This window comes from Lolium perenne, chromosome 6, assembly GCF_019359855.2.
Source record: "Lolium perenne isolate Kyuss_39 chromosome 6, Kyuss_2.0, whole genome shotgun sequence".
NCBI classification, from domain to species: Eukaryota; Viridiplantae; Streptophyta; class Magnoliopsida; order Poales; family Poaceae; genus Lolium; species Lolium perenne.
Genome location: NC_067249.2, coordinates 104,198,500 through 104,212,356, shown reverse-complemented (window position 1 = coordinate 104,212,356; position 13,857 = coordinate 104,198,500). Strand labels below are relative to the sequence as shown.

Below are 13,857 nucleotides of genomic sequence, written 5' to 3'. Positions count from 1 at the left end.
AACCCTAGCACCCCCAAACTTTGCGAGTTTGTCAAGAAACAAAAAGCTTGCCGAAAAGACGTTGAGCGTGCATTTGGTGTCCTCCAGCAGAGATTTGCTGTCGTCCGGTTCCCCGCTATGACTTGGTCCAAAGATCAGATGTGGGAGGTGATGAACTACTGTGTGTGCCTACACAATATGATTATTGAAAAAGAGCGAAAGCATCCGGTTCCTCTGGCTGAGCAAGAAGCACCATATGAGAGACAGGGTCCTCTTGCACAGCCTAATCACCATGTGCCTCCATCATGGGCCGCCTTCATTGCTATGCGCCAGGAGATTCGAGACTCTACAATGCATCAGCTGCTGCAAGATGATCTGGTGGAGCACATATGGACGCTCCGAGGCAACGCCAACGCCGACGCCAACTAGTCTGTCCTAATTTGTTTGAAAAATTGTGAAATTGTGTGCTTCATTTGTTTCAGCACTTGTTAAACATTGTACTGATTATCGCCGAATTTGTTTCAGCAATTTTCGTACTCTTGGTCGCCGAACTTGTTAAATTTTATGTTAAATATGTTTGAAATATGTCAAATGGTCGAGGTTGGGGGTTTCCTGCCGGGGGGATGGCTGGAACTTCGCCGCTCCCCAGGCCAAATCTTCCTCCAATCCAGACGAAAATTTCGCCGGATTTGGGCGTGGGGAGCTCCAACGAGTGGGGATGCTCTAAAGCCACCACCACATCGCAGTTTCGTTTTCCCTTTCCTCCTCTCGAAATCCTAGATCAACGAATCTTAACTCGTTGTTTTGACCACCCAAACTACCTCAAATCGCTTCGGGCTCTACACGAAAGTTGTAGATCTCGTTGAGATCTTTCAATCCCGACCAATCTCATCTCTTTTCGTCCACCATACATGAATAATTTCGCATCGCAAGGCGTCAGATCTGACAAAGGGAATTCTCAATTAGTTCATGCTCGTTCCACGAAATCCAAATTCCTTTGGTGAGTATGTAGATCTGATCATCCTCTACAACTTTCCTGTTGAAAGTTTCTCGATTTAAAGTACTGATTTGTCGCTTATCTACAGATCTATTTCGAGTCAACCGGAGCCAAATCGAGTTTCAAAACTATCTCGAATTGTCATGACTTCAACACGGAAGTTGTTCCTCTCGTCAAGATCTGTCAATTGCCGCAAGTCTCACCTTGTTTCGTTCACCTAGCAAGGAGAAAAACGTATTACAAGATTCAGATCTTATAAGGTATAACCCAGATCTTGTCAAACTCATTATTCCGTTATAAAAAATAATTTATACGTTAGATAGATCTATTAATTATATACAACTTTGATGTACAAAGTTTTTCCATCTGATCAACTTTTTCTGTAAATATTTATGACGTCATCGTGACATCAGCATAGTCAACTCAGTCTGGTCAAAGTCAAACTACAGTCAGCAGTACAGTCAGCGTCTCAGTCAAACTCGGTCAAACTCGTTTTAAATTTAATTTTAAATGTCAGATTATGTGTATAACTTAGAAATTCATTATAAAATTATCCAGTGGTCCAAATTTTGCAAATTTTATATCGTTGGAAAGCTTATAACCTGTAGAATCCAAATATGCAAGAATACTATATATGTTATGTAATAGTTTTCGAATCATAATTCAAATGATTTATTTAATCCTTTTACACTATAAAAATTGTATAAAATAATCTACTGATCCAAATTCTATGATTTTGTACTTTCTGGAATCCTCAGAACATGTACTTCACCATGGTATTAAATTTGTACAACTTTGCTATGTGCACAAACTTGATACAATCAAATTCATTCGAATCACTATTTTGATCATAACTTGAGTTATAAAAATGATTTTGGAGTGAACCCAATTGCATAAAACTCGTTTTACCATACTCCATCCAATAGCACCATTGTCAAAACTATTTGAATCACTTTGAAAATATTCAAATTCAAATACGATAATTTGAATAATTCTGGCATAACTTAAAATCTATAAAACATTATAAGTTGATCCCTTTGATAAACAATCATATTAAAACTCCATATCGAGTAGAACTTCTCTTTAATCTAGTTGAATACTTCCATCATACTCCAGTGTTCACATCTATCCAAATCATACTATCTTAGTCCATAGTATTCAATTAACAATTGGGTTATTTGAGTAAATGGTGATAATCTTAACTATAGACTTTTCCTTGTGCAAATGTGTGTTGAGATACTCTACTACATAGCACATGTTTTGAACCCTTGATATCCATTAGCGTCTTTAACCCACATCTTCAACATCATTCATACATATTCAACCTCATGCCCACTTAATCTATCTGTCTTATATTGAACTATTCAATTTACAAATGAGTTAATTGAGTAATTCAATATATCACAAATTCATACCCAAACTTATGTGTAATTTATACTATTTTGAGTAATTGTTGTCACACTTATTCAATAGTATTTGTGTTGCACTATTTGTTACTTATGTGATTCAATTCACATAAGTCGTTCCGAATTCTTTTCATGCTTTTGTAAAGCGTAAATATTCTTCATTTATATCTTGAATTATCCAATTCTTTCTAATCATGTGACTTTCCATCCAAACTCTCACAGCCGTGTCTTGCAAGCCATACCTCATGCCATACCTTAGTACCATAGATCAATTTTCTGAATGTTGTCTTGTTTGATTATGTTGTTGTTGTTGAATGGTATGTTTATGTTGTGCTATATTTTATATTATAGTTTGTACGGAGAGGCACGTATTTTGATTAAGAGAAGTGAACGCGCTTGGACTACCAAAAAGGCAAGTGACATTTAAGTCCTACCTATTTTTATTATGCATTAGTGTTTTTCAACTAGTATGCATGGTAGGATTTTGTTTTCGAAAATTATGCTATGCTTATCAATCCTAGTAGTGTGTAGCCACCCTTGAACCATTTCTAGTATTCTTAGTATGCCTAGCAATAACAAAATGCCACTTCTATTTTTGATTGTTTCGGATTGTGAGTATTGAGAATTAAAATTAACAACCTTAATGAATCACCTGGGTTGATTGTTTGAGTGGTGGGCGGCTGCTCAGGGCTCCGATCCCTGGGGATGGACCAGTGGACGGGTGGGTGCCTGAGAGTGCGCAGTTGAATAGTGGTTGCTCCGGACTGCACCTCTGGTTTTTATCAGAGGATCGTGCGGGGGTTTACTACCTGTAATGGGTTCTAAGCCTGCGAGTTTCACTTGTGGTTAGCCACCCAGGATTAAAGAGATTACTATGTCGTCCATGTTTTAGTTAGCTTCCAGTGCAGCCTTATTGTATTATGGGCTCTGCCGGGATTAAGTAAGTTGTGAGGTCAAACTTGTTGCTAGACATGATGATGTGGCTTGCAACCAAACGGGAACGGGTCTAGCTGGTTATGGTTGAAGCCTCCTTCTGAAAGATCTTGTCTCATTCTTCTCTTGGGAAGGGTGGGTCGTAAGGTGAAAGTGCACAACCTCTCGAGAGTAAACCTAAGATCTTAGCTGTGTCCCCGGTTACGGACAATTTGAGCTTTCTAGGCAGGGAATGTACGGAAAAATCTCATCACCTTTTCTGAATAAGTTAAAATTTGAGTAGCAACTGTCGAATAGTGCCTGGGAGATGTAACCATGGTACTGTTTATGACATCATTACAAGTTTTCTAAAATGTTTTGTTTTAAATAAAATTTAGGATAAATTTGGCTTTATGCAAATTTGCCTAAACTCCACTTGCCAAATATCATGTAGATAGTCATGCCCAAAACTCCACTCTTGCCAAATATCATGGAGGAGGGGCGCTAGGGTTTGGGGAGAGGGGGTGCCTTGGGCGCCGGCCACAAAGGGGGGCAGCCAAGGTTGGAGGCAAGAGTGGCCGGCCACCCTCCCCTTGTCCCTCATTATATAGGTGGAAACCCCAAGAGTTGTAGTCCAAGTCTTCGAATAAGACCTCAACACCAAAACTTCCCAAAGGTGGGAAACCTACTCAAGGGGGGAGTCCTACTCAAGGTGGGACTCCCACCTTTCCTTGATGTGGGGTGGCCGGCCACCTCAGGTGGAGCCCACCTGGGACTCCTCCCTTAGGGTTTGGCCGGCCAAGCTTGTGGAGTCCCTCCGGGACTCCACCTTCCATAGTGCCTTTCTTTCGGACTTTTCTAGAACCTTCTAGAACCTGCCATAAATGCACCGGATCATTTCCAAACTTGGAATATGACTTCCTATATATGAATCTTATTCTCCGGACCATTCTGGAACTCCTCGTGATTTCCTGGATCCCATCCGAGACTCCGAACAAAACTTCGAACTCCATTCCATATTTCCATATCTACTTAAACGACATCAAACCTTAAGTGTGTCACCCTACGGTTCATGAACTATGCAGACATGGTTGAGACTTCTCTCCGACCAATAACCAATAGCGGGATCTGGAGATCCATAATGGCTCCCACATATTCAACGATGACTTTAGTGATCGACTGAACCATTTACATACGATACCAATTCCCTTTGTCACACGATATTTTACTTGTCCGAGGTTTGATCATCGGTATCTCTATACCTCGTTCAACCTCGTCTCATGACAAGTACTCTTTACTCGTACCGTGGTATGTGGTCTCTTATGAACCATTCATATGCTTGCAAGCTATTAGACGACATTCCACCGAGAGGGCCCAGAGTATATCTATCCGTCATCGGGATGGACAAATCCCACTGTTGATCCATATGCCTCAACTCATACTTTATGGATACTTAATCTCATCTTTATAACCACCCATTTACGCAGTGGCGTTTGATGTAATCAAAGTACCCTTCCGGTATAAGTGATTTACATGATCTCATGGTCGAAAGGACTAGGTAACTATGTATCGAAAGCTTATAGCAAATAACTTAATGACGTGATCTTATGCTACGCTTAATTGGGTGTGTCCATTACATCATTCACATAATGACATAACCTTGTTATTAATAACATCCAATGTTCATGATCATGAAACTATGATCATCTATTAATCAACAAGCTAGTTATATAAGAGGCTTACTAGGGACTTCTTGTTGTTCACATAACACACATGTATCAATGTTTCGGTTAATACAATTATAGCATGGTATGTAAACATTATCATAAACACAAAGATATATTATAATAACCATTTTATTATTGCCTCTTGGGCATATCTCCAACAGTCTCCCACTTGCACTAGAGTCAATAATCTAGTTTACATTTGTAAAGATATAACACCTTGGACTTCCGATGCTTTATCATGTTTTGCTCACGGGAGAGGTTTTAGTCAACGGATCTGACACGCTCAGAAACGTATGTATTTTGTAATTCATTTGCGTCTCAACACATCACTCATTTCCAAATGAGTCGGCATTAAATATGTTTGGTCTTCTGGTGGAACCTTAATTCCACGGTCTGAAATATGTCACTAATATTGTCACACACAATATAGCTTCAAAGTTCTGACACTATCGGAACTACACCAAGTTCTCAATAAACTTCTCGACTTAACATCCTTAATCATTGTCAAAACAATGACATACTCTGCCTTCTTCTGTAGAATCCGTCACAATATTTAGAACACATCTAAATCTAGCATAGACTTATTCTAGCTCATTGTGCTACCTTTTAAACAACACTTAGCCTAATTGAGATTGAAATTTATTTTTATATGCGGCCAAACTAATATCGGTGCAACACATTACATCGATTTCTTTGTCATTACACCATACAAAATTATATATATATCCTTGGTTCTTCTAAAGTACTCAAGGATATTCCTACTGTTTGTCCAATAATCATCACATGAATCATTCTGGTATATGCTCCTAACTCTTTAGAGCACAGGACATCTGATTTTGTACATATTATTCGTGATCTAAAATCACTCATGTGTTTTTACTCATCGAGTGTCAATTACACTCAAGTCTTGACACTAAATATCCATTCTATGTACTTTGACTTAAACTTATTATGTGTTTCAATCTATCTTCATAGATCTTGACACTAAATATGTTTCAGTCCATATCCTTTCAATGAAGTTGAGTTTCAATGAAATCTTTTAATCAAGTATATAATTACATCATTTATAACCAACTATATGTCATCTACATAAAGTATTATAAATATTTCTCAGCGCTCTGATACGTCCAAAACGTATCCACTTTCCCGAACACTTTTGCTATTGTTTTGCCTCTAATTTGTGTATTTTGGATGCAACTAACACGGACTAACGCTGTTTTCAGCAGAACTGTTCTGGTGTCTCGTTTTTGTGCAGAAATCCAACTTTCGGGAAAATCCTCGGAATTTATGCAGAAGGCCCTATTTTCCCAGAGAACTGACGGAGCCAGAAGGACAAACCAGGTGGAGGCCCAAGGGCCCCACACCATAGGGCGGTGCGGCCCAGGGGGGGCCCGCGCGGCCATGTGGTGTGGCCCCCTCGGCCGGCCTCCGACGCCCTCCTTCGGATTATTTATCGGCCTTGACCTAAAAATGCACGGGGAGAAGTCGAAGTCGCCAGAAACCCTCCAGAACGCCGCCACATCGCGAAACTCCGTCGCGGGAGCCAGAAGTCTCCGTTCTGGCACTCCGCCGGGACGGGGAATTGGAGGAGATCATCACCGCCATCACCGCCAACGCCTCTACATCAACCAGCCATGTTTCCCCATCCATGTGTGAGTAATTCCCCCGCTGTAGGCCGAAGGGGATGGTAGGGATTGGATGAGATTGGTCATGTAATAGCATAAGATTGTTAGGGCATAGTGCCTAGTGTCCGTAATTGGTACTTTGATGATATTGTTGCAACTTGTTATGCTTAATGCTTGTCACTAGGGCCCGAGTGCCATGATCTCAGATCTGAACATGTTATTGTTTCATCAAGATAATCATTGTTTATGGTCTTACCTATAAGTTGTATACACATGTCGCTGTCCGGAACCGATGGCCCCGAAGTGACAGAAATCGGGACAACCGGAGGGAATGGTAGCGATGTGAGGATCACATGTGTTCACGGAGTGTTAATGCTTTGCTCTGGTACTCTATTAAAAGGATTACCTTAATATCCAGTAGTTTCCCTTGAGGCCCGGCTGCCACCGGCTGGTAGGACAAAAGATGTTGTGCAAGTTTCTCATTGCGAGCACGCACGACTATATATGGAACACATGCCTATTGATTGCTTTGTACTTGGACACCGTTTTATTATTATCTGCAAATGCCCTGCTATGATTGTTACATGAGTTTCTCTCATCCATGCAACGCCCGTCATCCGTCCCCGTGCCTACAGTATTTTAATCCTGCTATTTACTAAAATCACTACTGCTGTTTGTGTTACTCTGCTGCTGTTATTTCACTACTGCTACTGCTATAAAACTGTTACTACTGATAAACTCTTGCGAGCAAGTCTGTTTCCAGGTGCAGCTGAATTGACAACTCCGCTGTTAAGGCTTCCAAGTGTTCTTTGTCTCCCCTTGTGTCGAATCAATAAATTGGGTTTTACTTCCCTCGAAGACTGTTGCGATCCTCTATACTTGTGGGTCATCAAGACTATTTTCTGGCGCCGTTGCCGGGGAGCATAGCTTTATTTGGAAGTTCACTTGGATTAATATTGTTCGCTGCAAATTCTCCATCATGGGTAAACCTCGCGATACTAAGATCGCCATATTACCATCCACTACAAGAAAAGGTACAATCCTGAGTACCTCCGCTACACTTGATTCACCATCTGTGATTGATAAACTTGTTTCACCGCCACATGCTTCACATGCGGGTACTTCTGCTGAATCTGAAAACTCTCATAATATTGATAATATTTCTGCTGTGCTTGATGATAGTGGTTCTTTGGGATCTTTTCTAGATGCTACAATTGCTAGGTCTAGACAAATTGAAAATACTGAAACTCCTAATGCTACTACACCTGTTAATTCACCTGAACTTGATTATTTTAGTGATGATCCTGAGGAAGATTATGTGGAGCTTAATGATGATTTTATTGAAAAATGCAGTGCTACTACTGATGCAAGAAAAATTAAAAAGTTGCTTGCAGAACATGCTGTTAGATATAAACTGTCTCCTGATCCTAAGTTTGCCACATCTCCCATAAATATTAAGGATAAAGATTATGATTTTTCTCTTGATCTATCTCATATAGCTATTGTTGAGAAAACCCCTTTTTGTGGTACTGAAAAAGAAAGTGTTGTTGAACACATGACTGAGTTATCTACTCTAAGTAGCTTGTTTTCTGATGATGTCAAGATGCGTAATTACTTTGTTGCTAAAATCTTTCCATTCTCATTAAAGGATGACACTAAAACTTGGTATAATAGTTTGCCACCTAATTCTATTAAAAGCCCAAAAGAATTGCTTGATACTTTCTTCCGTAAATACTTTCCTGCTAGTGCTCAACATATTGCTTTGCAGAGAATTTATAATTTTAACCAGGAAGATGGAGAGAAATTGCCTGAGGCTTGGGCGAGATTTTGCTCTCTTATTAGAGCTCGGCCTGACCATGATTTGGAAAAGCATGATTTACTTGATATATTTTATAGTGGACTAACCATTGAGTCTAGGGCATACCTGGATAGTTGTGCTGGTTGTGTTTTCAGGAAAAGAACTCCAGACGACGTTGAAGAATTATTGGCTAAAATAGGCCGGAATCATGATGATTGGACTACGCCTGAACCAACTCCAACGCCAATATTGAAGAAGAGGGGTTTAATTAAATTGAATGATGAAGATATGAGGGAAGCCAAGAAGTCTCTCAAGGAGAAAGGTATTAAACCTGAAGATGTGAAGAATCTTCCTCCCATAGAAGATATATGTGAGATAATTCCCCCTTCATCCATGATTGAGGTAAACTCCCTTCAACGCTTTACTAGGGAAGATATTCCGTATTCGAAACCTCCTGCACAATGCTTAGATGAGTTTGATAATTATATTGTTAAGCAAGAAAATTTTAATATGAGAGTAGAGAATCATTTAATGGAAAATTCTCGAGCTATTAGTGAATTGCATGATATTGTGGAGAGAACCTCCAATGATGTTAAGATGCTTGTTAAACATTTTCATATGATTCAAACTCAAATTGATCAACTCACTAAAGTGCAAAATGACTTGTTAGGGAATAATTCTAAAGAAAAACATGCTTATGAAGTAACAACTAGAGGTGGTGTCTCTACCCAGGATCCTCTATATCCTGAAGGGCATCCCAAAAGAATTGAACAAGATTCTCAACGCATTGAACCTAGTGCTCCTTCTAAGAAGAAAAAGAAGAAGAAACATAAAAATGTTGTAGAATCCTCTGAATCTGCTAATGATCCTAATAGTATTTCTATTTCTGATGCTGAAACTGAAAGTGGTAATGAACATGATAAAGATAATGATAATAATGATACTCCTGATAAAGAAGAGGTTGAAGAAGAACCTAAAAAGCATGCTAAAAATAAAAAGTACACTAAAGAAGACTTTATTGCTGAGAAACATGGTAATGAAAGAGAACCTTGGGTGCAAAAGCAAATGCCTTTTCCTGCTAAGAAACTGAAATCAAAGGAAGAAGAACACTATAATAAATTTTGTGATTGGATGAAACCTTTATTCTTGCAAATCCCTTTGACTGATGCTATTAAATTGCCTCCTTATTCAAAGTATATGAAAGATATTGTTACTAACAAAAGGAAAATCCCAAATGAGGAAATTTCCACTATGCTTGCTAATTACTCTTTCAATGGCAAAGTTCCGAAGAAGTTGGGCGACCCAGGTATACCTACTATTCCTTGTTCTATTAAGAATAATTATGTTAAAACTGCTCTATGTGACTTGGGAGCCGGTGTTAGTGTTATGCCTTTTTCTCTTTATAAGAGACTTTACTTAGATAAGTTGATACCTACTGATATATCTTTGCAAATGCCTGATAAATCTACTGCTATTCCTGTTGGTATATGTGAGGATGTTCCTGTTCAAGTTACTACTAACTGCTTGATATTAACTGATTTTGTTGTGTTGGAAATGCCTGAAAATGATAATATGTCTATTATTCTTGGGAGACCTTTTCTTAACACCGCAGGGGCTGTTATTGATTGCAATAAAGGAAAGGTTACTTTCAATGTTGATGATAGGGAGCATACCGTTTATTTTCCCAAGAGGATTGAGAAAGCGTGTGGAGTTAATACTATTTCTAATGTGAGAACTATCAAAGTGGGAACTATTGATTGCCCTATATATGAGCCTAAAGAAGAATATCAAACTCTCGTGATTGGATCCATATCAATACAATTCAAGGTAACATGATTGATTTGAGGTTTATTTCTTCTTATGCTATGTAAAATTTATTTGGTGGCAAGACTTGATCAACCTTGTTAACAAATACTTTTTATATGTATAGAGGAGGTAAACAACATCTCTTTCTTCCTCCACTTGCTCTAGTTGCTGTAGCATTTTTAATTTGCAAAGTTCCTTAGTTAATTGGAGATTTCAAAAAAATTTCCTGGCCTGTAATAATAAACTAAATACCCAGAAATGTGCATTTTTCAAAGTTTTCAAAAATTCACAAAAATTATACCGTTGGTCCTATTTTTCGACGAGGCACCTGGGAGCACCAGAGGATGACCTGTGGGGCACCAGAGGGTGCCACACCACAGGCCGGCGCGGCCAAGGAGGGGGGCGCGCCACCCTGTGGTGTGGGCCCCTCCTTGCCCCACTATCTCATCTCTTTCTCCCAGCACCTTCTCTCTCCCGAAAAAACTCGTACCAGGTTCCTCTCTCTCGTGTTTTTGCTCAAGAGCTCCAGATTTCTCGATCTCTTTGCTCAGCCCAGATTTCTTGCTGAAATTTGGCACATTTGCTCCTTGGTATGTGACTCCTCCACCCATCCAAGTAGAATTTTGTTTGGTTGAGTATATCTTGAATATTTTGCTGCTGTAGGTAACATGTTTAGTGAGCTTACATGCTTGTTCTAAGTGGTAGAAACTAGTTTTGATGCATGATTAGTACTCTAGCAAGTTCCTATGGTAGTTTCCCTCAATTATATGTCACCAAATCAAATTTTTATATTGTTTGTTGAAAATTTCAGAGAAGAGATGAAGAAGTTCAACTTTGGAGAGTTGTTCAAGAAAGGAACAACCAGCACCGGGAGGCCTTCTAGGGCCGCCACCCGGCTTAGGCGATCGTACAACGAGGATATCATCGCGCCTAGCTTCGCGCCCGAAGAGGACAACGGGGCTCCTAATGCTTCGTCTTTTCCATGCTATGATTTTCTGAGGAATGCAGGGATATTGGAGGATTTCTTCACCCTTGTCAACAGGGCGGGCTTAACCACCTATGTGGGAGATGAAAGGGAGCAATACTACATGCTCACCAAAATCTTCGTCGAGAGCTTCAAGTTCCACAACAAGCAATATGAGCCGACAGTTGCATTCAAGATCTATGGTAATCCTGTTACTATGAGATTGGAAGATTTTTGTCGTGCATTGGATATCGCCCCTGTAGGTACAGCAAGTAGGATTGATGACAACCCCCGGGACTTGTTGGAGCTTTATCGAGGGATTACCGATGATGATTGTCGCACCATTCAGCGTGGCAAGATAAGAAACATTCAACTCCCCGCCATTAAGTATTTTGCATATTATATTGCTACTAGCATTCTTGGTAGGGAGAACACTAGCAATATTTCTAGTTACCATCTTGCTTTCTTGAATATTGCACTTACTGGTCAGACATCTTATCATCTTGGTTCTCTTATTGCTCGCCGCCTGACTAACAGGGGGCCTATTTTTGGAGGAACTATTGCACTGCACGTTTTAACATATCTAAGGCTTCCTCTTGATCCTAATGATGTGCCATTGGCCCCTAGGAAACTTGATATTGCTGCTATGAAGAGTCATCATTTTGTTACCACTGATTCTACTGTAGATAATATGGTCTATAGAATGTTGTTTTCTGACGGGGATGAGAAGGAAATCCCTCTTCCCCAACCAGGTTTGTTCAGTATTGACAGGCAATCATGGTCGTGCACCAAGGAGGAGGTGGATGAACATATGAAGATACAAGACTTCCACCAACAGCATGACTCCGAGGACGCCGAGCCCTCTTATGACTACACCGTCACGTATCCGGGTGCCTCTTCTAGCACATACCCGGAAGATGATCCATCTTCGTCGTACTACGGAGATACTACCTCATGGGATCGATGGGATTGAACTCCACTTAGGCCAAAAGCCTAAGCTTGGGGGGAGGTATACCGGCATCACTCATTCTTTGCATATTATGATTGCTGGATACTTGTACATACTTGTTTTGTTCGTTTGAGTGGTTTTCTAATGAGAGGAAGATGATATTTGGGGAAGTGCTGCCTGAAAACAGATTCTGGACTGTTACTAGAAAAATTCGTGCGCACAGCCAGAGCATTATTTTGAGCTGCCAATTTTTGTGCAGGTTCCCCAGGTTGTTATCTAACTTTCATTAGTTGAACACTTTTCGAGCTGAGCAACGTAAGATTTTTGTAAAAATCGATTTCTGTACTGCTGTCAGGTTTTGGCAGATTTCTGTCATCCTGCTTTTATGTGTTTCTTTTAGTTTGCTATTTCTTGTTTTTGCTTTGTTTCTTTCCCAAAACACAAAAAGACCAAAAATATTTCTGTTGTTTCTCTTCATAATTTATTTGCTTTGGTTTCTTGCATTTGTTTCGCTTTATTTGCTATTGCTAGTTTGCTATAAGAAAACCCAAAAAGATTTTGCTTTGTTCGCTTGTTTCCTTTTGTTCTTGTTTCAAATTCGAAAACACCAAAAATATTTGCTGTATTCTTTGGTTTTGTAAAGTTCTTTATGAGTTCAATGGTCTTCGGTGGCTGGAGCGTGGTTTTCATTTCATATTATCCAAGCTACACAAGTGAAAAGGCAATAATGACGATCTACGACAATCTGATTGTGGTGAGAGGCTGGTATGAACTCTATTTGTTTTCATTTTTGTACATATACTCATCCATGTGAGCATGCTTAGTTGGTTCATGTGAGGTATATGTTATTTGAGAAAGTCTAGTAGTTTATGATCTCTCATGTTTAGCTCCAATCTATTAATATGAGTAGCATGTCATGGATGTTTGCTTGCATTGTTTTATTCATAAGTAAGTATGGCATTGTGGTATCCTCCTCTGAATAATTCATTTATATCGACTTGGCACATGCTCACGCATGCATATGACTGAACAAAAAGTCAATTAAGCCTCGATGATCTATATTGCTTCAGAGTTCTTGTATCACTTTTATGCCTCCGTTAATTTATTTTGCCACAAGCATGATTATGACAATTACTGCTCTCTTGATTTGTCGCTCCCTAGTCTATTGCTAGCCTTCACTTGTACTGAGCGGGAACGCTGCTCGTGCTTCCAAACACATGAAAACCAAGTTATTCCAGAGTGTCCACCATAAATACCTATGCATGGCATTTCAAACCATTCCAAGTAAATTCTCATGCGCTACCTTTAAAACCTTCAAAATGCTTCTCAATTTGTGTTTATGTTTCATAGCTCATGAGGAAGTATGTGGTGTTTAGCTTTCAACCTTGTCATTTACTTTTGACGGACTCTCATATGGACTAGTGGCTTCATCCGCTTATCCAATAATTTTGCAAAAAGAGCTGGCAATGGGATTCCCAGTCCCAAATTAATTAACAAAAATAGACACTCCTCCATGGTATGTGATTGTTGGACGGCACCCGAAGGATTCGGTTAGCCATGGCTTGTGTAAGCAAAGGTTGGGAGGAGTGTCATCATAATAAAACTAAAATAAAAAGGCACTCCTTCATGGTATGAGATTGTTGGCAGGCACCCGAGGATTCGGTTAGCCATGGTTTGTGAAAGAAAGGTTGGAA

General features: G+C 39.7%; 1 long non-coding RNA gene across 1 annotated transcript; it reads left to right on the top strand.

Moving 5' to 3' along the window:
- The first annotated feature begins 716 nt into the window (after positions 1 to 716).
- On the top strand, positions 717 to 2,795 carry LOC139831979 (uncharacterized). Its single transcript, XR_011746411.1, has 3 exons — positions 717 to 979; positions 1,065 to 1,236; positions 2,734 to 2,795. It is a non-coding gene; the product is annotated as an uncharacterized lncRNA (long non-coding RNA).
- The last annotated feature ends 11,062 nt before the right edge of the window (positions 2,796 to 13,857 follow it).